Source organism: Thermobia domestica, chromosome 6 (assembly GCF_964235325.1).
Source record: "Thermobia domestica chromosome 6, izTheDome1.hap1.1, whole genome shotgun sequence".
In the NCBI taxonomy this organism is placed as follows: Eukaryota; Metazoa; Arthropoda; class Insecta; order Zygentoma; family Lepismatidae; genus Thermobia; species Thermobia domestica.
In genome coordinates this window covers 292,883,930-292,911,778 of record NC_137459.1, presented here as the reverse complement: position 1 = coordinate 292,911,778, position 27,849 = coordinate 292,883,930, and the positions used below count along the sequence as shown (strand labels likewise).

General features: G+C 35.2%; 1 protein-coding gene across 1 annotated transcript in view; it reads right to left on the bottom strand.

Annotated features, from left to right (window-relative positions):
• LOC145687584 (putative receptor-type tyrosine-protein phosphatase mosPTP-1) overlaps nt 1-27,849 on the bottom strand; it is a 518,211-nt gene that overhangs the window by 42,170 nt on the left and 448,192 nt on the right. The gene's annotated exons all lie outside the window — the stretch shown is intronic.

Genomic DNA, 27,849 nt, shown 5'->3' with positions numbered 1-27,849 from the left:
TCTAACAGCTGCACGTTTGTGTTTGTTGTTTCTTTTACTTCTATACATAATATCAATAGTAATATCAACAGTGACGTTTGTAGTATGTGGAAATGCTAAAACGTCTAAAAAGTGATATTTGCGAACTCCAAAATAATCTGTTCCCAATATGTAAAAATTACGCAAGTTAACTTCCAACTGGTCTGAACAATTCCTAAATATAAGACGAACTCTATTCTTCTGAATAAAAACTCCTGGATCATGATAGATCAAAAGCACGTAGATAATGGTGCCTTGTTTCAAAAGACCACTCTCTCTATGTCAATCTATGCATCCCAAGTTTCCACAAAGCTAAATGTATAGAACTCGTGCAGTATACAACATACTCGTTGCAGTCTCTTTTAGCTATGCTACTACCTAACACACAAAAATTCCATTTCTTTATTTGGTATATGCAACCTCCCAGTACCAGCATCTTTACCTAAATCTCCCATGTCTTAAATCATTTATTTTTTTTTCTTGTCAACGGTTTATCGAAACATCATTGTAAAATCTCATGGAATAGCAGTAATGCGAATCATTTTATTTATTTTAAAATACACAACATTTATCTCTGCATTCACCGAATGATCACCTGACAGTACTTTCCTCACTTACATCACCTTCCGCTGAAGCGTTGAAGCAAAATCAAACATTTCCATAGAGACTAGATCAAGATGCGCTTTCATTACTTTAAACAGCAGTAGGATTAGAAGTAGAATAGTAGGAGGTTCACCTGATGTGAGAAAGTTCCCACATTCGATTTCAGATTACGTAAGTTAGCACTAAACAACATTGTATCCTCAGCTTTCCTTGCGGCTTTTCTCTGCGCTTCCTCACAATTCCCATTTCGAAAACATTTCAATGTATCATTCGTTTCTTTAGCTATAGTAATAATCGAAGAAGACTAAATACAAGTTTTAATACTACATGTTTGTCTTAACAAGACATAATTTTACATATCAGTCTATACATTTATTTTGGAATAGCGCAATCTTAAAGTAGTAATTAACAACTGCTGAGATAATTGCAATATTTTAAAGTTATTATTAAAAGAAAAAAAAGTCTCCGACGAACCTTTTAACGTGCCCTGAAGCACTGACCTAGTCATGGATGAAAATGATTATTTTTTTTTTTCCTTCGGTAAATATGCTTCTTTTCAAATTGTATTACTACGAAATGCAAAATATATTGAGGAATATATATGTACTTTTTCTTGTTAATACTTTACTAGAACTGTTTGAATTCGCAGTCTCCTGAGTGTTTAAAATCCGTATAATATTCGAAAATTCATACGAAGAAAAAGAGGTTCTGTGCTTTGCCTCTGGTCATAGAGGTCTTCTTTGTGAACACACAATCGAAGGAAGTTCTCTCGTTTCATTTCACTCTATCAAACACGAGTGAAAAGGCTGAAAAGTCTACCGCTTCAGGACAAGTTACAAGTTAAAAAGTTCCGACTTCATCAGATAATCCCTACAGAAAGTTCAGTATAGCACGTACAAGTAAAAAGCTTTATGAAACATCTTAACACAAGTCATGGCTCTCCTGAAGATAAATCGAACATAACACTTAAAACGTTGTAGCGTAAAAATAGATGTTTGCTAATGAGTGTTGCGTGTTGCTGAGTCCAATTAGAATATAAGTTATTTTTATTTAACTCCCTATAACACGAAAAAAAGTTAAGATACACAACGCAAAGAAAATATGAGTATTGTTTATTATAAATGCATGTATTTGAGTTTCGTCGTGTCGCTAAATTGACTTGTGAGCTCAAAAACACACACACACACACACACACGCACATATATATATATATATATATATATATATATATATATAGGGTGTTAATAAACTATACCGACAAACTGTGAGGGGTGATTCTTCACATCAACATAAGAGAAAAATTTCATATAAACCTATGAGGAAAAGTTCAGAGTTAGGGCTGTCCAAAATCGACAAAAAGCTAAGTTTCTATAGGACCTATTACGAATTCCAGAAACTGTGGATGATGTTCCTAATCAGCGTAAAGGAAGTCACGCATGCAGAATCCAAAAAGGCATATTACATCAATTTTCAATGGGTGTGCATGATATTCTGTACAGGGTATAACTTTCAAATATACTCTCAATAGAGTTTTCAGATATATTCTGATTTCAAGTTGAGTTCATAGTAGGCAGGAGGTAAGCCTTGACAACAATCGATCTCCAGTGCTTCTCAGGGAAGTCCTAAGCGTTCGAAACCGGCAGCTCCGTGTTTCTTCGTCTTCGGAATAACGTGTGATACGATGTATTTCGTCACAGCATATTTCCCGTTTTCCTCACTTATAAGCGTGAAAGAAAACATCGCAGCATGCTTTTTCCCGAGTACGAGAGACCGTGCTGTTGAAGATCCTTAGCAATTCTGACATCACGCCAAGGATTCCGTGTTCACTATTGTCAAGTCTTATTGTTTGCCTACTTTGGACCAATCATAAAGTCAGAGCATATCTCAAAATTCGGTTTATGGCACGTCTGGGAATTTCTCCCTGCAGGAAATACTCTACACACTCATAGAACATTAATGAAATATGCATTTTTTTTATTTTGTATGCGTGACTTCCTTAACGTTGATAAAGACCACCACTTCACGATTTCTGGAATTCCAAATAGGGCGTTTGAAAATTTGGCGTTTTCGCGATTTCGGACAGCCCTAGCTCTGAAACTATACACTTATTCCTACATGTCCATACGAACTTTTTGACTTATCTTGATGTGAGGAATCATCTCTTACAGTTTGTCTGTATAGTTCATTATCACCCTGTATGTATGAAATGCGTTTGTAAAGTAGTTACTGAAAGTTCTATTTGTATATAAACATATTATGTACACATAATAAAATATATTAGTATTATTGCATATGTATGCATATATGCATAAAGTGATATTTTATTCAAAAGTGAACTCACTAAAAGAATATCTGGTGAAATCAGAAACTATATGTTTTGTCTGTTTAACCATCCCCATATAATAGATAACTTATAATGTATAGGAATTATTACCACGGTCGTGAACACATTTATATTACATGAATGTATTAAATCCATATGCTTATTAATGTCAGCTCAGTCTGCAGAGTGGAATATTGGTAGACCGCATTCAGAATATAACCTTTGGCTTACCAAGCTTTCAAGTGTTAGAAATATTAAAGTAATAATATGATAATATGGTTATGTTTGTTGGTTGCATTCAAGTATCTTTTTCTTTTCATGTATTTATTTATTTCAATAAAAACAAGCTCCCTTGAATGTATGTTTAAACAAATTTAAATTGTAATTTTAAAATTAAACATTAACTAACGGAATACTCCCTGATGCTAGGTCTCAACGAAAGAATACGACCAGTCCACGCGTATTCAACTGTGCGATGCGTGGTCCACGCGCTGATTCCTAACATCAATATTCCGGTTTTCAAAACCAGATTCCCCTGTCCCTTATTATCACTTATCACCAAGCATCTCATGACGCTGAATTAATACCGTAAGAAACGAACTTATATCTGAATTTGATTAATGAAATTCGAAATCAACTCCGAACTTCTTATTTTATTCCAAGTCAGCTCAAATTTATATATAACCAATTCAATGTATCAAATTTTATGTGTATTGTAATGTAAACATTACATCAACTTTACATATTATATTGAAGTTTTTCATTTCAATATGATTTTGTGTAAGCTCTGTTACTCTTTATAATTAAATGTTTTAGCAATTTAATTCAACTATTTTGAATGGAATACCTTTGACAGTACTGTGCATTTAAGCCTATCCAGCAATCATCTTGTGTTTCACGCACACAAATATACAAAATGAGTTTCAAATTACGCTCTATTTCAGGGCTTCTCATTTGACGATCAATTATTGGAAAATGTACTATAAACTATTTCTGTATAACAAGTTGTCACGAAATCCAGAAAAGAGGAAGTGAGTGAGTGTGTGTGTGAGAGAGAGAGTTATGAGAACCGACATGCAGAGTGGTGACGTATGGATATGTCATCTCTTAAATGATGAATGTGTGGCATAACACATGAAAATTACAGTCGCACATGTTCTAGTCATAAAGTATTGAGCACGAAAAAGAAACATTCATGCAAACGTAACACTTTGTAATCATTTTAGGAGATAAGTAGTACACCGCTACCATAAAACTCAAACCATCATATGATGGGAAGTATATAGCAGATGTGCATATGTGAATAAGAGAATGTAGATCAAACCAATATTAACAAGCCATACAAAATCTCAGCACATGGAGTAAAGCAGATTCAAATTCCTACCTTTCATCAAATTCGTATCTTTATTTTTGAATCTTACATAAATTGTGCAAGTCAAAAAAAATAAATAAATAAATAAAACATTTGAAGTACTGTCACTCAATGTAATGAATCCTAAATTAACTTGTCATGCATTATTTTACTACAATAATTAATTTCATTACTTCATAAAACCAATTTATAAAGCTAATATTATACAGATAAACTAGTTCAACATAATGTTCTCGCATCGATATAATGATAATCATACGAGAAAAAAAATAAAATAACGAATCTAAAGAAAGAAAAAAAAGTTTTCAAATATATACTCAGATCACAATATAAATATTTCCCAGCAAGCGTGGTAATCCATATGTTGGTCAACGATGCTAGTATTTATTTATTAATTTACTTCCATTATATCTTAGTTAATAGTTTGCACTAACTAACTACATGAGCTGATGATACTGAGGTGCCCTACTTTCTCATTTAATTTCGAAAAATAATAGCATGGTCTTTTCTCCTACCAGGGATGCTACTTACATATCTGTTCGTTTATATTTTGATGTTCTTTACGAACATGACGCTATCTACACACGTACTTCGAGACTATGCAACGACGCTCTCTATTAAAATTAGTAGTGATGGAATAGGCCACGGATCGCCGAGTCATTTGGGTCATGACTTTTGCCCAAGTTATCTGGACCTGAGTCTCGCTCCTCAGACCCCGTCTAATCCAGACAGACGCATAGACCCAGACAGACTGCGTAACCCGTACAGATCCGGTGACGCAGACAGATTCGGAGACCTATTCATATCCGGTGGCCTGAACAGATCTGGGGACTCATACAGAAGTGGTAACCCGAGCAGACTCTGCGACGCAGAAACAGACAAAATATTAGGGCTACAGCATTACAGCACAATTTTATAGGTGATTAATTAAGTTCACTCCTTGATCTCGAATAGACATTCACTTGTTTGATATTCGGTGTGATATTTCTTAATTAAAATATGTTTTCAATATTCCAAATACAATGCCATATTTATTTTTCTTCCCATGCGTGGTTTTTGAACATAGCCTATAGACAATGAATTAACAAAACACTCTTTGGGCTCAGTGGCATATTTTATATTCTGAACGACAAGTTGTACAGGTCGATTAAATTTTTGACAAGTTAACTTAAAAGAGACATATAGCTTATTTATATGCGATTCTGATGCTTTTGTACTCTGATAAACATTGTAGTTATATTTCAGTGCAGAGCTTGAAAAACACGCACAGACAGAGACATAACCAACAAGCAAAATAAAAAAAAAATCATTTAGTGGAAATATATTGAGAAAGGAGAGAATCGTGTCTGTTAGAATTGCATTTGTAACCTAATTCATAATTTCATCGTGTATGTATGAAGACGTTACATCTCTGGGTCCTATCGGATCACGAATCTGCCCGGATCACTCCAGGACATGAATCTATCCAGGTCGCATCAGGCCTATTTCGGTCAGACTGGGTTACTCCGAGTCGTGGGTCTGTTCTGGTCAAACCAGGTCACTCTGAGTAATGGGTCTGCTGAGTATTCCAGATCACGGGTCACGAAACTCATGACTCATTCCATCACTGATATGTAGAAGTTTAAAATGTGTTATACTTGTTTACTTATAAGCAAACGTCAATGTGGTCAGAATAGTAATGGCAATGGAAGTGGATGGAATGGAAATGGACGGACATGGCTAAGAAAGACTTCAAGGAGAAAGACGTAATAGCGGAAGACCTTTATGGAGATAAAAAGTTAGAAACATAAATCGTATATCAGTTTGGAAAAGGCGAAGAGAAAGAAGAAAGAATAAGTTAAAATTAATTTAAAATAATACAAAAAAGATCGTAATTTCAATGATTATGGTTTTCAGGTTCGTAATTGAATTCGATGATTGCTAGGTTTGGAGAGAGGAGCGTCATTTCAGATTTTGTTTGGGGGGCATACCCGTTGATGTAAGTAAAATTTCACGTTTTTCACTGATTTACCACTATTCTATTGATACAATCTATATAAATCTTAAACTCAGGGGCGCAATTTTCCCTCCCTGCCCCCCAAAACGATGCCCCTCTTTGGAGATTATCGTTTCTTTTTAACACCGATGCTGTATGATACATAGACCTTCGGTTTAATATGAGACCCAAACAACATATATATTCAGCGCCAGTAGTTAGAAGGCAGTTCTGAGTGAGTGCTCATGGACTACTGTCACGCTGTGTGAGTGCTTGCGGAATACAGTCATGTTTACGAAGCAAGATCAGAGGAGCTGGTTGAAAATTGAATGTGCTAGAGGTAGGAATGAAAAACAGTGTTACGAAGTATTGCAAGATATTTGCGGTGCAAGTGCATTACCACACCGTACAGTAGCCAGGTGGGTCAATGCATCAAAGACGGACGACAAAATGACACAGACATGCCTCGCTCCGGTCATCCTCTTGTAAGTGAAGAAAATGTGCAGAACGTGAACGCATTAGTGCTAGCGGATCGGAACGCCACGATTCGTCAATCGGCCAACGCTACAGGACTAGTGCATTCGACTGTGCTGAAAATTGTGAAGAAGAAGCTGGAATTGCGTAAAATTGCCTCAAGGTGGGTTACACATGATCTGACTGAACAACACATGTGGCTGCGATATGATGCCGCTCGAACACACTTGGAGAGGTATCAACGTAAAGGTGAGGCCTTCTTACGGCGGATCATATGCTATTGATGAGACAAAAGCCAGAGCGTATGAACCACAGCTGAAACAGCAATCAAACGAGTGGCATCATACTGGGTCTCCGAGAAAACACAACAGTTCGGAATACCACAACCAATATGAAAGCTATGGTCATCATTGCATACGACTGGGATGGTGTAATCAAACCATACCCTCCTACAAGAACACACCGTTAATGCAGAGTACTACTATTTTTTTTATTTTTTTATTTTTTTTATTTTATTTTATTTTATTTTATTTTTTTTTTGCAAAACAATCTGCCAGCAGCTGTAAGACGAAAACGACGCCACTTCCTGACACAGCCACCCGCCATTCTGCATGACAATGCAAGAGCATATTCAGCAGGTGCAGCCACTGATTTGTTGCGTCGTTGGGGCTGGGAAGTGCTGTACCACCCCAGATTTAAGTCCCTGCGACTACGACCTCTTCCCGAAGATGAAGGAACCACTTCGTGGGACACGCTTCCGTACAATTGACGATCTCCTCCGGGGACCGATCTCTCCATCCGCATTATCCAGAGATTAGGCACTACCAACGGCATCCAGCGGCTTTCCATCGCTGGTAACACGTGATTTGGAATGCTGGTGATTACATCGAGGGTCTGTAAAACTTCGACCCTTGTAAGTACTCTACTTCTCAGGATATACCGTTGTTGCTATATATATATATATATATATATATATATATATATATATATATATATATATATATATATATATATATATATATATAACGGCAAAAACACACATTCTAAGAAATGCCTATAAATACGTTTCTTTGCGCTTTCTGTTTACTGCCGTTGTAACGTTTAGAAGAGCAATATTGCGTATTTCACGTCGATTTATTTACAGAAGTCACAGAAAAAGGAAAATCAATGTTGTTTCTACAGCCATTATTTCTCTCAATAATGGAAGCAAAAACGGTTGCTCCACTTAAGTTTGAAGCTGGTGCTTAGAAACACTTTTATTGTGATTTATTTCCTACTAATTAGTATTGCATCAATTTTCAGACAATATAAGAATAGAAAAAAAAGAACAAAAACGTAAGCATCATAAACAAATCGAAGAGCATTTCGTGTTCTGTGTTTCTTGTGCCAATAGTTCATGATTCGCTGTGTTAATGATGCTTGAAATGAGGCTGAAGGGCCTCTTCTACGTTTATGCTCAGCAGTACTTTGTCACAGGCAACTAGTGTACGAAGAATAGTAGAAAATTATTATGATAGAAAATGAAACGAAACATCTTCTGAACTTTCATTATCTCAAATTCATTAAAATATAACGTTTCTACAATGAGTTTTCCTTTTTGCTTTATTTATTCTGCTTTGGTTTGCTTTCTTTTATGCAATAAATTCATAACCATACATCTCTAAATACAGTTCCATGGCCATCACTGTTGCTCCATGTGTTAGTCAAAAGAGAGTAAAACGGCTTAACATTACACAGGACTGAGCGGATGCGTCTGTAGTTAAGTTTATTTTAATATTTCAGCAAAGTTGTCTTACTTAGAAGCCATGCTTGAAATAATAGCTGTTTGCAGTTGATAGTTGGATTTCAGCATCCTTTTTAACACCGATACTATATGAGACATAGTCTCATAATATAAGTTGGAATCAGCACCATCGTAATTTGTTCAAATGTTAAGGGTTTTCCACTGGGAATAGAACGCGAGACCCCATGCACCAAAGGCATGCGACCAAAGAGGGGAGCGACGAAAGAATAGGTCAGAACTTCTAGTTTATTAACCTTCATACTGTACGTCAGGCACAATTAAGAAAAAAAGTGAAAATTAAATTAATTAATATGTAATTTAGAAAATACGCCAGCATAAGCATAAATCCACTCCTCCCTTCATACGGATACTAGGCGAAATATACTGAAACAACGTGTTTGCAGCGAAGATAGAAAAAATAATAATTTATAACTAGTTTTAAAAGATTTATCACAGTAGTCGTACAAAGAACGTTATTTTGCTCGAAATTTACGTAACTCTAAGAAATGTCTTCTCAATTCTATTAGGTGAAACATATATTCTTGGGGGAAATTCGAGAAAGGTGAACCCCTGAAAGCATTTCGGGAATGCATTTTCTTAAGCAATTTTCTATAGCTCATTTCAACTACATCCTTGGATCTGATCAAGTTTGACCTGGGCTTCTGTGTTCCTCTATTAACCTTCCATTAGACCTATAGCGCAGTTCTCTATGATCCTTCGTAGCGATCGCGCTTGGACAATGGAGGAAGAGAATATCTACGAATCTTCAGTTTTATTGGTGTGAAATTGCCTGCTGAGTCAGCGAAGAACAGAACAACATCGATATGGGTACGGCACCGCTGGGAGAAGCTAGCTCTTCCACTGAATTAATGAAACTGGCAGGAGAGGAATGAAAACAGAAAGTAGACTTAATAAGAAAACTCTGCAGTTCTACACAGAACTGCTGACCTACAAAATGATGCCCATCTACATCCAGTTAAAAAAAAAATGTAAATCGACTGAAATTCCGAACAAGGTGAGGTGGAACTTATTCCACATACAACGTCTAAAATTGAGAACATTAAAGTGAATTTAGTTTGCGTGTAAGTAGGGAAATAAGTCCAACTTTTGTATACATATGTAGAGCTTGAGGATTATTTCTTTTATTGTTTTACAAAGAAAGCTATTGCACTATTACCGTAACTTCACTCAGTCTGTTCTCTATTTATTTACATGTTGTAGTAACTTCTATATAAGAAGTGAACCATATAATGCGGATAGTTGATATATGCTTTCGTCAGTGTTGTGTTCACATTGACATCTCACAGTCTTCAGTCATGAAGATATAAACAAGAAATGAAAGCAATTAGTGATGTAGTCTTAACATTTCCTCAGAGCGTAAGTTGTTGTGTGACCGCGTATCGTTAGCATTTATAGACAATGCATTTTTTATGAGCAACATACAACACTTGTATTAATAATTATATTAAAATATAAAGTCTACGATACTATTTTATAGTCTAAAAGCATTTCATGTTATTCTCTTGATGACAGTATGTAGATAAATGAGTGGGTTTAGGTAGCAGGATGAACCAACCCATTGCGAGAAGTAACAAATAAAATGGCACCGAATGTACCATAAGGAACTAAGAAAAATGCTATGAGGAGAACAAATACCACAGTTAAACAAATATTCCCCACTGATAGTCACCGATGAAAACGACACGGACTTGGACAGACATATCTGATGCAATCTTACAATATTTTATTTTTTCTTACTCCATTTGTTTCTCTCTCTTGTAATTGAATATTCAAAAGAAAATAACTTTTTTTCTTTTTCTTCTTTTTTTGCACACTCGATATACTTGAGCATAGAGTAAAAATACAATAGAAAATAAAGTGGCATATACTATTTACTTTTATCACTGGAGGCATGACCCGGTTAAATAAATATAAACGTGGTATACACATTGAAGCCTTAAATGAGTAATTAGTAAGATTAAACATAGTGTGTATGGTGTACACCGCCATAGACCCTCGACTACGACCCTGAAAACAGTTATCATTATTTCTCAATCCCCTAATCAATCCACTTTCTTAAGTGGAATATACGTTTCACTAATACGGTATAAAATGTCGTGAAAACCGTGGAACGCCTAACCTGTACGCAACTCCTCATGACAGTAATGCATTGCAGAGCTGCATAGGTACGAGTTAATATACTTCTCAGAGCAAGATAGTGCTACATATTCTTGGTAACTGCGAGCTTACTTCTATCAACAGCAAAATCATCTGACATGAGGAGTACAAAGTAGTTACAAACAAACAATAACGAACGCTTTCACTGTATTTAGTAGATCAATGTGATTAATTTAGCTAACTTCTGCTACTTATTTTGTATGCATTCAAAACAGTTCTTGTTAAGTCACTATCTTTCATTATAATTCTATTTGAAATTAAACATGTTACTCGTATATTCACAAACTAAGCACACTATAATTTTACGCAATTGTTATGTGATATTGGCATAAAAACATGCTATACTCTTTAACACAACATGTATGAAGGTATTGAATAAAACTGAATTAAAAAAAAAAATTGAAAGTAAGTAATTATAGGTTTATATAATAATAATAATAATAATAATAATAATAATAATAATAATAATAATAATAATAATAATAATAATAATAATAATATTTTCAAGTTTAAACCTTGAACTCAACGCACAGCAGGCGTAAGGGTTACGATTTGCGGTAGTCACCGGATTCAATTCACCGGTGAGCCAATACCGGATTCAATTTAAGGTGGTGGCTCGCTTATTCAGATCCCAAGTTAAGTTGTATATGCACGTTTCGCATAGCACTGGTGCTGGAAAAAGTTTCTAAACTTAGGGAAATAAAATCAAATTTTGAAGCGAAGTGCACGTCTGGTTTGTTTGCAGTACATCAGTGCCTCCCTAAAATATGAATGGATCGAAGGATTCGAGTTTAACGTCCCTTTCAGCACCGATGCTATATGAGACATGGGCCTACAACTTGACGTGGAATCCAAACCACATGAGCTACCCTGGGAACTGAACCCGAGTCTTCTGCGCCGAAGACGTGTACGCTATCCCTTCAAAGTGCTGAGGCTGTATGAGGTAATAATATAAATTTTAACACGGGAACAACCACATGCAGAGCTCCGACATGGATAAATACTTGACTGCTGCTTACGTTGCATAACTTCCTGCTGAGAACTTATGTGCTTCGAACTTAATGTTTATCAATAAGCTGAATTATCATATAGCCAGGATGCTTAAACAAAAAAAAAAAAAAAATTACCCAAGCGAAACATATGCATTGTTTGGTTTTATATAATCTAGCAAGTTCCTTTGTTGTATTTTTTGCATATTGCGACTGGTACTATTGACAGGAGAGAAAGAGTAGAAGTGGAAGACATGCATGTTGGTGCTATGCAAGGCAAGTGTTGAAGTGGCAAGGACGGCTTGTATATCTAATAAAAGAAGTAGTATACATATATTATCATAATTACAGTCCACATTTCCTAAAGAAAGCATTGCGTTATTTATAATCCAAAACCAGAGAGAAAAATACATTCCAACAGAGTAATACATGTAAAGGTGCTGGCGTTTCTTACGTATTCAATATCTTTTCATTCAACTGATTGCTTCTCTTTCTTACACGCCATTTTTTTAAAATATAAATAAAATAACATTTTCTCTATGTTTTACATTTCTTGTTTTGTTACTAAATTTCCATTAGGTTAATATTTGAAATGAAAATACATTCTAGTGTCGTTTGTTTCTTCATATCAGTGTCATATCTTCATACTATTGAGCTAAATGTCCCTAAGATTCTACCCGCCGTGAACAATCTCATTACGCTGCTATCGTCAAACACATTATACGCTTGAAGCAAAAGAGAACTTCAACTGCACAAGATACACTCCATTCAATATTCAGAAAACATTAGAAAGAAAAAGAAATGTATTATTCAAATTCTATAATTCTTATGCTACAGTTTATCTGTCTCTTCTTTTTTATGAAAACAAGGGAAACCATACGTTATATGATAATTTTTATTGTAATTACGATAACTTGAATTTAGAGAAGCAAGCATCTTAGCGTAATTATATTCGGTCAATACCTTACTTAAAGATTTCTGCACTTTGTTGTTATTAACATACATCTTTAATATGGTACGTGAGAGCGATGAAGCAATAAACACGCCTAAGATAATGCTAATGCTGTAATTTCTCTGCTATTCAAATAATTATTTGAGCAACTGCCTTTTATTCCAATAGTTATTTGGATAATAATTTGGTGTTATGGTTATGTATTTGTAAAAATGTACCTTAAAATAATTATCCGAACAATCATGTAAAAAAGAAAAAGAAAAGAAAAAGAAAGTTCAACTGTTTAGAAAACACATATTTGCAGATTACTTTATTTGAAATGAAACTGAATATTTAATTTAATGTTTAATGTTTATGCTCTTTAGATTAAAGAAGACAAATGCTTAATGAAAGTGGATGATTATGTAACAATCATTAGCATGATAATATTTATGGACATGAGATAACTTCAGAAAAAAAAAAACATACGGACATAATGTTTTCCACCAGAAAGTCTTATGAACCCCTTGGATGCCAAGCGAACTTCGAAATAAATACTACGGACGTAATGCTATCCACCAGAAACTCATATGAACCGTTTGGATGCCAAGAAAACTTAAGAAAACAAAAATGCTTTCACGAAAAACTCATATAAACCGCTTGGATGCCAAGTGGCGTAACTCCAAGTTGAAATTTTCGGGAACTTTGAACTTAAACATTTCGTGTAACTCACATGAAGACAATGTTATTTACTATCAGCATTCGAAAATAACTTTCAATAATTATGTTTTTGATTGCAATCATACAATAAACATGCATTTTTATGAGATATTTAACTTTGAAATTCTCTCTTGAAAATCTTCTATTTTGGAGTTCCATCCGATCAGTCTTGCTGATTTGGGATCGAACAAGAGATTTCCCTACAGGAAGTGAGAGACCATTCCTAAGCACAACATGAAGTTAAGTGGTCCTTGGTTTGATTCCAGCATACAGCCTTTTTGATTTTCATCATCTACAGCTACGAATTATTTTTACTTTTTATCTTTACTTTTTTTCTTATAAAGAGGCATTGCTCATGTAGTCTAAATCTTCTTGGAAGCATTTATGTAAACCCTTCATTTATTAAAATAAGTGCAATAGCAGATTTTTTCGTCAGCTTTACTTGTTACTTTTTCTCTTGTCTAACTTATTTCTCTACTGGTGCCAGACAATGTTTCCTGGCTTTGTCGTATCACTAAACTATACTTTAGGACATTGAACGTATGTTGAGCTTTTTCATGACACAATCTACGGCCACCTGTACTCTTCAAGTTTACCGGTAGAACAGCGATTTCATCGATATTAAGAATTTGTAATATTATTACGTCTGTGACTATCTCTGAGTTGGAATTCGTCAATGTTATTTCTATTCGTTGAGGTTCGGTTTTCCGACTTCGATTTCCTGAGAGAGAAATCACGTATGGAGGTGAGGTTGACACCTCAACAAGAAGGTGCATGACTCAACCTCACTACATTTTACTTTGACATCACGAACATGTTATCTAGAGGAGGGCCCGAGTTTTAAGGATTTTCCTTATATGGAAAGGAGGAGGCACAAGAGGGGCGGTTTGTGTCCTTCTTTAAACAAAATATTTTGCTTCGTACATGGGGAATTTCGATCAAGATTTCTGAACGGTCAGCATGAACGAGTACGACAAGGATGATTGTCTTGCAGTTACTGACGAAAGTACAATAATTACTCCGAAACAGTTCAGTGACAACGCCAGACATAGAATATTTTCAAATTAATGTAACACTTATCCTTATCTGCTGCACTTTCTTGAAAATGAATTCATGTTCATGCTTTATTCCACTAATTTACACTTGAAATACATTTTCCACATTTTGTGTAAAGGGGTATTTGGTAGTTGATATTATTTAATGACCTGTTCATTCACATTCCAGCTACCAAGTCTGATACTGGAGAAATATTTTCGAAATATATTCCAGGCTTCCAGCACTTTGGTTCACCTAGATTACAATGCGGGGGGGATTACATACCCTGTGGCGTTAAACTGCTTAATGAAATTAACACTAGAGGGTGAAGATTATAATGAAGTGTTTTATTATTTGAATGATACAATTTGGTCTGGAGATACAATAGATGATGCTACTGACGTGACGCGCATACTATTTGAAAGTTTAAAACGAGGTGGTTTGACATTATCATCCGAAGAAAAACGAAATTATATCACTATTCGTTGGAAATTTTGGGACATCGAGCTTCCCGTCAAGGAATTTCAATCTCAGAACGAATTACATAATCGAATCAAAATTATAGACGTCCGAAAACGCCGAAACAATTACAAATGTTGTGACTTTGTTAGTACCAGCATGTCCACCGTGTAAAATGCTGGGACATGTTCATAGTAATGTATAGTGAAAGAAGGTCTGAGTCTTGAGAGATACATAGCAGTTTATATATTTATATATCTGGAATGTTTCTCCGCCACCAGTCTTGAAAGCTGGAACCTGAATGAACACACCATTCAAATATATCAACTGTTCAATACACAATACACCTATATATAAAATGTGGGAGATGTAGTTCAAAGGTAAATTAGTGGAATAAAATATGAACAAACAATAATTTTTAAAAAAAGTAAAGCAGTTGAGGATAAGCGTTAAAGGAATTTGAAAATATTCTAGCCTGCTTGTCACTGAATTGTTTCGAAGTAATTAGTGTATAATCGTCAGTAACTGCAAGTCCATCCTCCTTGTCGTACTCGTAGATGTTGATTGTATAGATATCTTAATGGAAGTCCCCCGTGTCCGTCTAAACAAAAGGTTTCGTAAGAAAAAGGCGGCATGAACCACACCCCTTCTGCCTCCACATTTTCATGTAAGAAACCCCTTAAAACTCAGACCTTCAACTAGATAACGTGTTCGTGACGTCAAGTAAAAGATAATGATAATGAGTTTTACACTTCTTTGCAGGGGTTTCAACCTCACGCTTTATGAGTGATTTCTTTCTAAGGAAATCGAAGTCGGAAAATCAAACCTCAGCAAACATAAATAACATTGACAAATTCCAAATCAGAGATAATCACAGACGTGGTATTATTTCAAATCTTTAATATTGATTAAATCACTGATCCAAACTTGAAGAGTGCAATGGGACGGGATATTGTTTCATGAAGGAGCTTAATCTGGTTCTATGTCCTGAAGTACAGTTTAGTGACACAACGAGGTCAGGAAACGTTGTCCATAAAAGCAGAAAAATAAGTTGCACAAGGGAAAAGCTAACAAGTAAGGTCGATGAAATATTGTTGTAGTTAAAATGAATATGCTATCGCACTAATTGTAATAAATCGGAGATTTATATAAATGTTTCCAGGAAGCTTTAGAGCAACGCCTCTTCATAAAGAAAAGGAAAGAAAAGCAAAAATAATTCGTATCTGTAGATGATGAAAATCTAAAAGCTCGTCTGTCAGAATCGAACCAAGAACCACGACACGTTATACATCATCACATTAGGAGTGCATACACATTACCTAGATATACTTTGCAGAAATCAGTGGAAAAGAACTAAGCGTTTTGTTATTTGCACGGCTCTTGCAGATTTATGACACAGAACAGTTTGATATGTGGTGAGTCTAATAAACAAATATGTGAATTATACATATGAAATTTATTTCCCTTAGTTTTGAAGTCTACCAACAAACATCTGCATCAGTAATTCTGTCTACACTAGATACATTTAAATAATGCTATAGTTACAAAATAAAATGCTTCAGAATAAGTGCAGTCAATATTGTTACATGTGTTACATTGCATTCGATTAACATAAAATAAGTGAGGAAACACATCTAAAATACACATATGGTAACTAATTAAAATGAGTACTTAGACATATTATAACACTCTGAGAATATGTATTAAAGCAAGTAGTTCACGCTAAACTTGTGTAGTCTCCCGAAAAGAAAGAAGTCTACAGAAATGTTTGTTCTCTTTAATTTCACGAACACAAATGCTGAAAGTAACATCCATAAATCATCTATGCTTTAATTTCTAAATTATGTCTAAATTTGCTTTAATAACGTCCACAATTACTTCATTAGGTTAACAATAATACTATCATTACTAAAGTTCATTATGTATAGATTACTTAAACCGTATGTACGCACCATTTCATTTCCACTTAATAACTCAATCGTACCATATCTACTTCGTGTGTCGATATACATGAACTATTAACATAGCACAGAATACCGAATATATCCGTATGCTCAGAAAGAAAATCTGCTCTCAAACTCGGATTGAAGTGCAGACAAGAGAGTTTTCACGTGCATAACCAAATATCGCATACACCATGCATGGTTGAGTTCCAGCTACATGGAGGTAAATGAAGCGATAGAAATTACCGCGAAAATATGGTGGAGATTGTATTTGAAGTGGTAATTATTATTCTTTCTAAATGATGGGAAATACAAATACAGATGGTGGTGTAAGCAGTTTATTTATTCACGATGTAATTAGACCGCAAGTCATTCGTAATTACTAGCATCGGATTTTTTTTTTTAATGGTCATAAGGTCATAACCTGTCACACTTAATGTCACTACTTACCGTCCAACCATGGGTAACCTAATTTAACATATTTCTCTTTCATTTTTTTTTCTTTCACATAAATAGTACCCTAAAACAGAGCAGGAAAAAAGGGGAAATATTTTTTCTCACAAATGAATGCTATTTCTTAAATTATGTTCGCACAAAATGAAATAAAAAATGTAATGGTCGTGCATTTAGTACGATTTATGATTATTATTATCATTTTTATTTATTTTTTTTTAAAAACCATATTTACAGGATGGTAGACTTCATTAAAATGAGAAGTATACTATTAAGACACGTTGTACGTCCTACTATTTATAAAATATCATAACAACAAATACCCCTTCTATGTTATTCAAAATGGACATATTATATATATATATATATATATATATATATATATATATATATATATATATAAGGGACAGTCAACAAAGGAAAGGTCTCTTTTGGTATCTTCCGAAGTTCGGCCGTCGCGTTAGCTTTGATCTCTACTACGTTAGCGAAACGAAAAAAAAAAGAAAAAGAAAATAGCTTTGGAAAGAGCCGTGCATCCGATGGTGTTAGACTGTTTTGAAGGCTATCAAACTCTAAATCAGATTTTCCCCATTCGCACATGAATTTGACGTTTGCTAGTTTCTCGATCTGTGAAATTGCGCCGACTGATCACTACGCACTCCTCCGTTCAGCTGCATTACTCGTACACTGACGTTCACATTTGTCAATTCCTAATTAGACAACCTAAGTACTGTACTGTGCAAGATTCATTGTGTTTGCGACACAAATGCCAAAACTACAACAATCCGGGAACTTTTCGACTGCCCTCGTTAATATATATATTAGGGTGCATCAAACCCCCCACATTTCACAAAGTGACTTGTCCCTGGGCTAGAAATATTCCATTTGAAGTATAATACAGCCTAGAATCTATTTTTATTTATAAAAATCAAAGTATGTTTAGGGGGTCCACCATAGGCATAAACTGATATGAAACAGGATACTTATCTGAAAAGTTGCTCAACAGATAGCGACACGTAGCTTGTATCGTGAATATTTAATAAAAACAACATAAGGGTAAGATATTCTTCTCTTAGTATTTACACGTAAAATCTTAAATCCCCTTTTTATATACTGTTCACTTTTACGCAAAATTCTATGTATTACGTATCAATACTTGGAATTTTGCAGGTTTTGTTGGTTTGTAAATGTATCATGTTGAGAATGGACGAAAGATCAATCGGACAAGGTGTGAAGCTGCAAATCTTGTTTTGTCATAGGCGGCGCCACAGTGGGTGCAGTGGGTTCAGCTGCACCCACATTAACCTCGATTTTCAGATTTCCTACAACAATCGTTTCAATTTTGTATATTCTTGTTTCCTATGTTTGGATATATTTGAGTGACTTCTTAAGTCTCTCATAAGTTACTTGCTACCATACCGTGCTTTTCTTTGAGTAAAACTTAGGGAATATTTTTGAGGTCTTAAGGCTCAATAGTGCAGAGCATTCTGGCAACAATGTTAGGATGTGTTGCCCCATCTTAGCCTGCACAAACATTACCAATATCCTGGTGCTGCCTGTGTGTTTTGTTGCAGTTAAAAGTTTCTTTATGATAAAGCAAATATTCCTATTATTTCAGAACGAAAAGCGTGTGAGAAAATAATTTCATTTCTAGACAATAATGCTAAGATTCGGGTTATACCTAAAAGTCGTCGGTCCAGTTCAGCCACTCTATCAAAAATTCAGGAAATGGAGAAACAATTAAAAAAAAAAAAAAAAAACTTTTCAGTTATGGCCTACCAACGTGAATAGTCTTATTAAGAATTAAGAGGATAAACGTTTTCTGGGATCTATGAAAACCGACCGTTCAGCAACATTCAGATCATACGACAGAGTGCTGGCTAACAAAATCAGGCGTCGAAAGATTCGTGAGGAGGCACAAGAGAAGAAGAGGAAAAAGGCGCATGAAGAGATGGCTGCATCCGCTGTTGGAACTGATCTGCCTGAGATTGAAAATGACAGCGAGGACGAGGAACCAACCAAGAGTGAACTAGACTATACTGTAGTATCTGCAAATCCTTCTGTCACCAATTCAGCAGCACGCTCCAATAATCATCGTTTAATGCGTACTGGAACAAGTGCTTTTGTCCCACATTATATTATCCAACGACCAAACATCGTAGCTTTAGCAACTCGCTTTCAAATTACGCCTGCACAAAAGGCTATTTATACCAAAGCGTTGATAAAGGAAGCAGGTGGAGATACATCAAAAGTCAATACGTCGTAGGCCAGTGCAGATAGGACCCGACGAAAGGTTAGTCAACAGATATAAGGATCTTGCTTATATCACTGGACTCCTCCAGTGCTTGCCACTGTACACTGGGATTCAAAGTTAATGTCATTTTTGACCAATAAGTACGTGAAGGAAGAACGTGTTACAGTCGTCGTGGGGAACAATAATGAGCTAAAGCTACTGGGCACACCTGTTTACAAATCTGTGGTTGGTGTGAATACTGGGGTCATTATTGCCAAACTTATAGTGGATCTGTTGAAGTAATGGCACTGTGAAGACAACATAGTAAACATGACATTTGATCCTACGGCATCAAACACCGGCCACGTTACTGCAGCTTGCGTGATGTTACAGGAAAAGCTGAATCGAGCTCTTCTGTGGTCACCTTATCGCCATCATATAGGAGAAATTATAGTTGGACAAGTATTTAAAGACTTGAATATTGAAATCACTGTCACCTGATAGTTCCCCTTTCACAAAATTTCATGAGCACTATGACGAGTTATATTATATCAGTGAACACTCTTTCTCACGATTTGATCCAACTCTGTTTAACAAAAGTGAACAAAGTGTACTTAAACATTTACAAAATGATTTTTTTTTTTAAAGAATTTCCCAATATACAGTGGTACCCACCCACCCTTTATGTCCATGACGCACCCACCAATTGTCTATCCGTAGGTGTTCTTCCATGAAAGAAAAATCGATTAATTTTTACACCCCCTCAAACATATTTATATAGATTTTTACCCCCCAAAAAATATTTCAATGACGCAGTTTGCATCATATCCTCCCTTTGTGGGCACCCCTGCAATATAATTTAAAACAAAATGAAAATAGTTCAGTGCAAGACACAGTTCTGAGAAATGACTACCTCGAGTTCATTGAACTCTGCACCACATTTCTCGACGGAAAAATATCTGAGACTCGAGTTAAATTCAAATGACCGGGCGCTGTTCAGAGAGCGAGATGGATGGCTAAATTGATCTATACCATTAAAATGTGTTTATTGGAGAAACATAATTCAGACATTACCTTACAATACCATCATTTCTCAACGACGGTTTACACAGCTTAGAGACTTTGTCATATTTGTTACCGATGTGTACAGTGTGTGGTGGATGACATGCAACTCTGCAGTTGATGCTCCATGGAACGATTTGATGCTCTATCAAAATCTACTGCTGTACAAGAACATAAACCCATTTATTTTTAAGAGTGAGATACGTGCATTTGAATAGCACTTGTGGTATTTAACATCAGAGATGATTCTTCTGAGTCTTTTCAGCAGCGCTCTGCCCTACGAACAGAAATGTTCTCTTGCTAGTAGACTCTTAGCTGTGAAATCTACTACTCCCTTACCAAATCCAAATAAACGTTATGGAACAGGATTTGGAAAACCTCGGTTTCCTGAACAAATTACCAATACTACATCTCTAACCGATTTGTTTTAGCCAGATTCCTGGTTTACATTTCACACCCTGAAACTCGAAGATGACTTCCTCGGTGACGAAGTTCCAGGCTGGCCAGAAAACCCTTTATTTCAAAACTCACTTCTCAATATCAATGCCGTAAATATTATCAACGACCGGAATCAAGCTGACTGCGTATTTTCTTTCTTCAGCAAAACAAGAGGAACATTTCCATAACATTCTGCAAGTGGTTGAACAGAATAGGAAAGACAGTCCAAGTTTGCGCAAACGACCACGAAAAGACTAGATGTCACATGTTAGTTGTGGAATATCTTTGTGAGACAGTTTAGATTACGTTACGGTAAATGAGATACAGTTTTTAAAATATATTGTTAAAATGAGAAAATTTGTGTATTCCTTTCAAAAAATGCTTTTACTTATCAAATTTGCATCTCAATTTTTTTTTAACACACTTTAAGTCTTTGGCACTTGTATTATATATTATAACTACTTCATTTTAATATATTTTTAGAAATGAGAGAATTTGTGTAACCTTGCAAAAAAGTTTTTTATGTATCAAACTCGCATTTTAATTATGTCAATACTTTTTGGCACTTCTGTTATATGTTTGAGTTGCTGGTGGACCCCCTAAACGTTCGTAAATTTCGCTAAAACTTTGCACGAATTAGCTATTAACTCACAAAATGGAGCAAAACTAACCTAGGGACAAGAATCCCCGGCTAATTATGGGGGTTTGATGCACCCTAATATATATACTTAAATTTTATCTTATGCTAGTTGAAATTCATGTTCTTCGCACGAGAAGGTTTATGCAGTAGATGATATTTGAAGGTGAAGGAGTGAAATAAATAAATTAGAAAGAAGAACGTCTTTGACATTGTCCCTATCAATATCAGTAAAATAAATAAATATCGAACAGCAACACACTCTGTCATTTTCCGTATCAGCTACTATATCCCTTCTTGCCTAAACTTGGGCTCAAATTCCATTGAAACTTTCACCAACCAGGTTAGTGATCCCGAAAACTATGGACTCGATACTAATATCAGTCATTTTTGACAAGTTGTTTTTCAACCCCATGAGCATTACGGCTGAAGTTGGATGTGAACAGTGTTGGGAGTAGGCTATTACTATTAATCTCAACGACCTCGAAAACTGTGAATTTGACACTTTCATCGGTCATTTTGGACATGTTATTTTTCACGCTCCCCAAACCTCCATGACGATGGGGGCTAAAATTGGACTTGAACGGTATGAGAGTGTAAATATTTATCTCAGCAACCCCGAAAACTATGAATTCGACACTAATACAAGTCATTTTCGATTGATTTGACACGTCACCGCTTCCTAACTCCTAGGGGTGTATTAACGTTACAATATTTATTTCTAGATTGTGAGTCGTATGTGCATGTCAACTTGCTTTTAGAAATGTGGCTATATACCGATATTCATCATCCGAATATGAAAAATTTGTGAAATATTCAATTTCTAGATACATTTTAAACCACTTCTTCCCCGTTAAAACCCCTCCTCCCAACTTAGTATACGAACCAGAAAGTGATATATACAAAATTATCGTCTCTTCGATAAAATCACCTAAGAGTGTACCAAATCAACGGTCTAGTGAATGCTTGTGTGATACACGAAATATATATATAAAATATATGAAACATATAATATTTAAAAATATATATTGTTTTCTGCATATGTGGATGCTGGTTAAGTTCTCTTGCAACAAAAAAATCACGAAGTTAAAATGTTCACACAAAATTTTATTTCTGCTAGTACCATTAACATTAATTCTTTCTGGAAATAACAGAAAACTTTACTGCGTATATGAGAGAGTTAAAATCTTCTCACTTCTATTTCCGAAAGAAAGCAACAACAAAAAAAGAAATAAAAAAATAAAAGATATCTCGAAACATACGTTTCCTTCACACAGTAGTCAAGTTTAGTATCCATTTATTCGTTTTTTTTTTCTTTTTTTTTTTAAGGACCGAACGATGAATCTAATCTCCCATTTCCTTAATTTGAGGTGAACCATCCCTGCACGTAAACTTGAAGATTGAAAACATGCAATGCATAAGAAAATCAATAGCAGAAATAATCCTTGAAATAACCTCGGAAATACATTCAAGAACCACAAGGATGAGGCGATGAGTGAGACCCTCTCAAAATTGCTTTTAACTTTAGAGCTATATTTGAATGTGTGCGAAGAAAAAAAAAATCATTTTATTTTGAAGTTGTACATATAAAGCGCAGAAAACAGAAACAGTCTTACCAAAGCAGATCTTCAAATCCACTTTTTGCAGATTCAGCGCTTCGTTTGTGAACCACGGAAGCGGATCATGATACTCAATTTCTCCTCATAAAAGGAATAACAATTTTGAGAGAAAGATAAGTACGTGTTATCTTTCAAACAGATGAGAAATGTTTTGCTCTAAGTGGAAAATGACCACCCAATTTTTGTCTACGTTCTTTTGATAGTATAAACCAGATAAAAAAATGAATTTCCATTTTTAATTATTTTCCCTTCAATGTCGTCCAATCATGCATATTCTACCTCAAAGAACCATCATTTCCAGTCTATATACTAGAATGTAAGATTGATTCAAACCCTCATATACAGAAATGGCTAACATTATTAAGCAACTTACAAACGTTCCTACATCTGCAATATTACAGTAGAAAAAAATATAAAATTTTATATTTGTAGATTCCATCTTTTTGAATATGCATTGAATGCAAATATACGAAGTTACAAAATTCTAGTAAACAACAACATGAGCTGATTTCTGACACTGACATAAGACAAAAAGTATAAACCAACCTGGGTGCTGAAATGGTTCCTTTTGCGTTATGACCACCCGAAAATTTGTCAGAAAAAATGCAAAGACAGTCATAACTCGAGGACAAAATGCCGAATCAATGTCAGGCAAAAGAAAAGTCTACTATTTTAGTGTTACAGGGGCGGCACAAGGATGATCCCCAAAATAAACTGGAGAGTCCCTTGGATATTTTATCAAAAGTTGAATGAGGAATATAAATTATAACCGAATATATTATTTCAACGAACAAATATCATACTATATCGTACAAGTTAAAAGAATACTGTTGGCATTCAGAAGAAGAAGATATATACAAGTTTGATTCGTCTACATTATTTCAGTGCATAATAAATTTTCAGGGGGAGAATTGCAATGAAACGAAGTCTCTGTCATCTTGCTTGTTACAAATTTTAAGATAATTGAGGAGGAAGATAAATGATCGGTTCCTGTCCAAGTTAATAGAGTGCTAAAATGAGGAAGAAGGAACTTTGATCCAGAATAAGTGCAAAACGGTTGTGCGCAGAACATTATCAGCTGGTAGGTAAAATAACATAACACGTAGTACCTAAAAGTACATTAAATGTCACGTTTGAAAGAACTTTGAACATTTGTGAAAATCAGGGGGCGTTGACTACATTTGGTTCTTTACTCATCTTTATCCAATGGCTTGATTGCAACGCCTCAGCTTTCTCTTCCCATGTTTTGTCCCATGCTTTGGCAGCAGCACATTCGGTTCGTCTTTCTTCGTTGCAACCAATAGTTTCTTCTTCCGTTTTGTTGTAGCATCGTACATTGTCCCTCATCATAATTCTCCTCATCCACTGCGCCTCTGTACCAGCCATACGGAAACCACTCTCTTCAAATATTGCGTATGTCATTGGTTCCTTATTTAGAGCTTCATTCAACAGCAGCAAATATACCTCTGCTTACTGTTACAGTATGTACCCTCCCCCCCGTCGTGGTCTCTTGCTGACGCTATTGTTGTCGCCACCTACACGGTGTGATTCCGCGTATGTACAATTGTACGTCCCGTTCGTTTCAGACCAGCATTTACTCTTCCCTTTGGTTCCGCATGCAGAAACCCTCGCATCATCTGACATTGACCTCGTAATGCGACCGTGTTGCTGCCACAGAGGAAGAAATATGCCAACGCGTTTCCTCTCGACGTTTCTGTCATTGTGCGCTTGTTTCAATGGAGGCACAACCAACCCATGTTTCCATGTCAAATTTTGCAGATGACCCCCCGTTGGAGATATTCACGATACGCCACTGGTTCACTACTATTTTATTGACGTCTACATATACGATTTGGTAGTTCAATTGTTTGTTTGACGGCTCTATGTGCATTATTAGCTGAGATAAAGGCCTGCTAAGGATAGTCAGATACAAGTCTGCAACAACGCCTCTAGCGGCTAAATGGGAAAGGATATGACAAAGTTTGTCCTCTAAAAGTTGCATAACATTTAATATCCTTTCGAGCGATTCCAACAGTTATACCACTTTCCATTTCAAATTTTGAAGTTGCCCTCGTTGGAGGTACTCACGAGACGCCACTGGTCTCGCTACTATTTTTATTGCATTCTACACATACGATTTGGTAGTGCGATATTTTTTTTTGAAGGCTCTACGTGCTGTATGAGCTGCGATATAGGCCTGGTACGTTCTTATTGAATCACCCTGTATATATATGAAAATAACACAAAATGTACGTTTATGGTAGAATAACAAACAAATCTTCACTATAAACGAATTAGTTGATTTCAAGTCGCAAACTCTTTAATAAAATTGAGTTGGTGCAAAATGTTCAGCTTTCATTCATATTCAATCAGCAAGAAAAGGAAAACAAACCATTTAACGCGTTTGCAATCACTTGACACTGTTTCCTGTAACGTGCTGGTGACCTTTGTTTTCGGTGTCTTTACGCAATACAATTTAGTGTTACACTTTTCTTCATGACACAGTAACTAAATCAGTGGTGCCCACCCCCCCTTATGTCCATGACGCACCCCCCCCCGCAATTGTCTATCTATAGGTATTCTTCCATGAAAAAAAATCTTTTCGATTAATTTTACCCCCCCCCGCCAAACATATTTATATAGATTTTTAACCCCCCCCAAATATTTCAATGACGCAGTTTGCGTCATAGCCCCCCCTTGTGGGCACCCCTGACTAAATGAAGACAAACAAAAACGCATACAACATAATGACTATCATTTATAATAATGACAGAAACTGTATCAAGCAGTAAAACAATAAGGAAATTTAAAAAAAAAAAATGAAAATCACTACTAAAATTATGCCATTACCAATCATGGATAAATCTTTATTTTTAAATTGTATAAGGTACGGATTTCAATGTTTACTGCACTATATCGTTATTTCAAGCAAATTCTTTAACTTTATGAATTACAATGTGCAGTATGCGTAAAATTCAACAGATTACAAGCGATAACTAGTTCTAATTTGGACTTTTTAATCGAAAAGATTTAATTTGTTGCTTAGCGTTGTTATGAAACAAGTGGTGGAATTATAATGTGGGAGGAAGCGAGAAACCCATGAGGAAACCCACATACATGATATTCTTCGACACAAACTTACATGGCCTAGGATTGAATACTATTATTTGTATTGCATGGGATATCAGACATCGTGAAAATATATAGGTATACAGAAAATACAGATGTATAAAATATAATCCTTATTTCATCATTTTCTTCCTTATTATACCCTCTGCTTTTGCTATCCTTCCCAATTCAATTATATCTAGAAGGAAGTTCGTCTACCTCTCAAAATCTCATATCCAAAAACTTTTCTATGTTTCCTCAAGACGTTCTACCATTTCTTTTGGGGGAGTTCTTCTTTAATATATATATATATATATATATATATATATATATATATATATATATATATATATATATATATATATATATATATATATATTCCATTCTTTTTCTCTCATATTTAACTTTCTTATAGATAAGAAAACCAAAAAGGGAACGAGGTCTGAGTCTGCTGGTGATGCATTGCTTTGAATAGGGTTTTCGCTGCTTCTTGAGTAAAACTTGGCAATGAATCAACATCGGCGGACACGTGAGTTAGCCGGACATTACAAAAGGACAATTTATGGTTGCTTCTTTTCGAACGAGACAACGTGAATACCGGGACGTAAAATAAAGGACTGAAGCAGGAAGATGAGATGAATGCTGAGAAAAATAGGTGAGCTAAGAGGGAAATAAAAAAAAAGAAGAATATTACGATATAGAATGTGAAGTTATATAGAACGTGCACACAATCTTCGAGCCTGGGAGTGATATTCGTTCCATTTGCTTCACTTTTGATTACATAAACTCCATGAAACATTAGGGACTGCTATTTCAATACTAATTCGTGATGCTCTACTATATTATTTACATATATTATGCGATTCATTGTTATCAGCCGTAAATCGGTGTTTTAACTCCTTGAGCTAGATATTATGAAAAACAAAGCATTTACAAGGTATACAAACACCTGAAGTTGTATGAAGTTGGTAGCTTGAAACTGTCCTCTTGATGAACTTCAGTGTACGCCAATGGTTAGCAAGGGCCGCGAAAGCTCAGTGTTAGAGCGGTCACCTCTGGTGTATGGGGTCATTGGTTCGATCCCAGCTAGCTTATGCCAAGTGAACTTTGTGGTGCACAAACACCGTGTGAGTGGGTTTCCTTGAAGTTCTCCTGTTTTCTCCCACTTTATTCATTCCACCATTTCATGCATTACTCAACATTGCAGTCTCCTTTAGCTTAGCCGGCATATGCGTGAGACGTAAAACTTACCGATTTCACTTCATCTTCACCAATGGTTAGTGGTCTGTTTGCCATTGTTAAGAAAATATGAAGAAAAAAAACAATAGATGCAATCTACTTCTTACACATTTTAACAAATAAGAAAAATTTCTAGCATAATAATAATAATAATAATAATAATAATAATAATAATAATAATAATAATAATAATAATAATTATTATTATTATTATTATTATTATTATTATTATTATTATTATTATTATTATTATTATT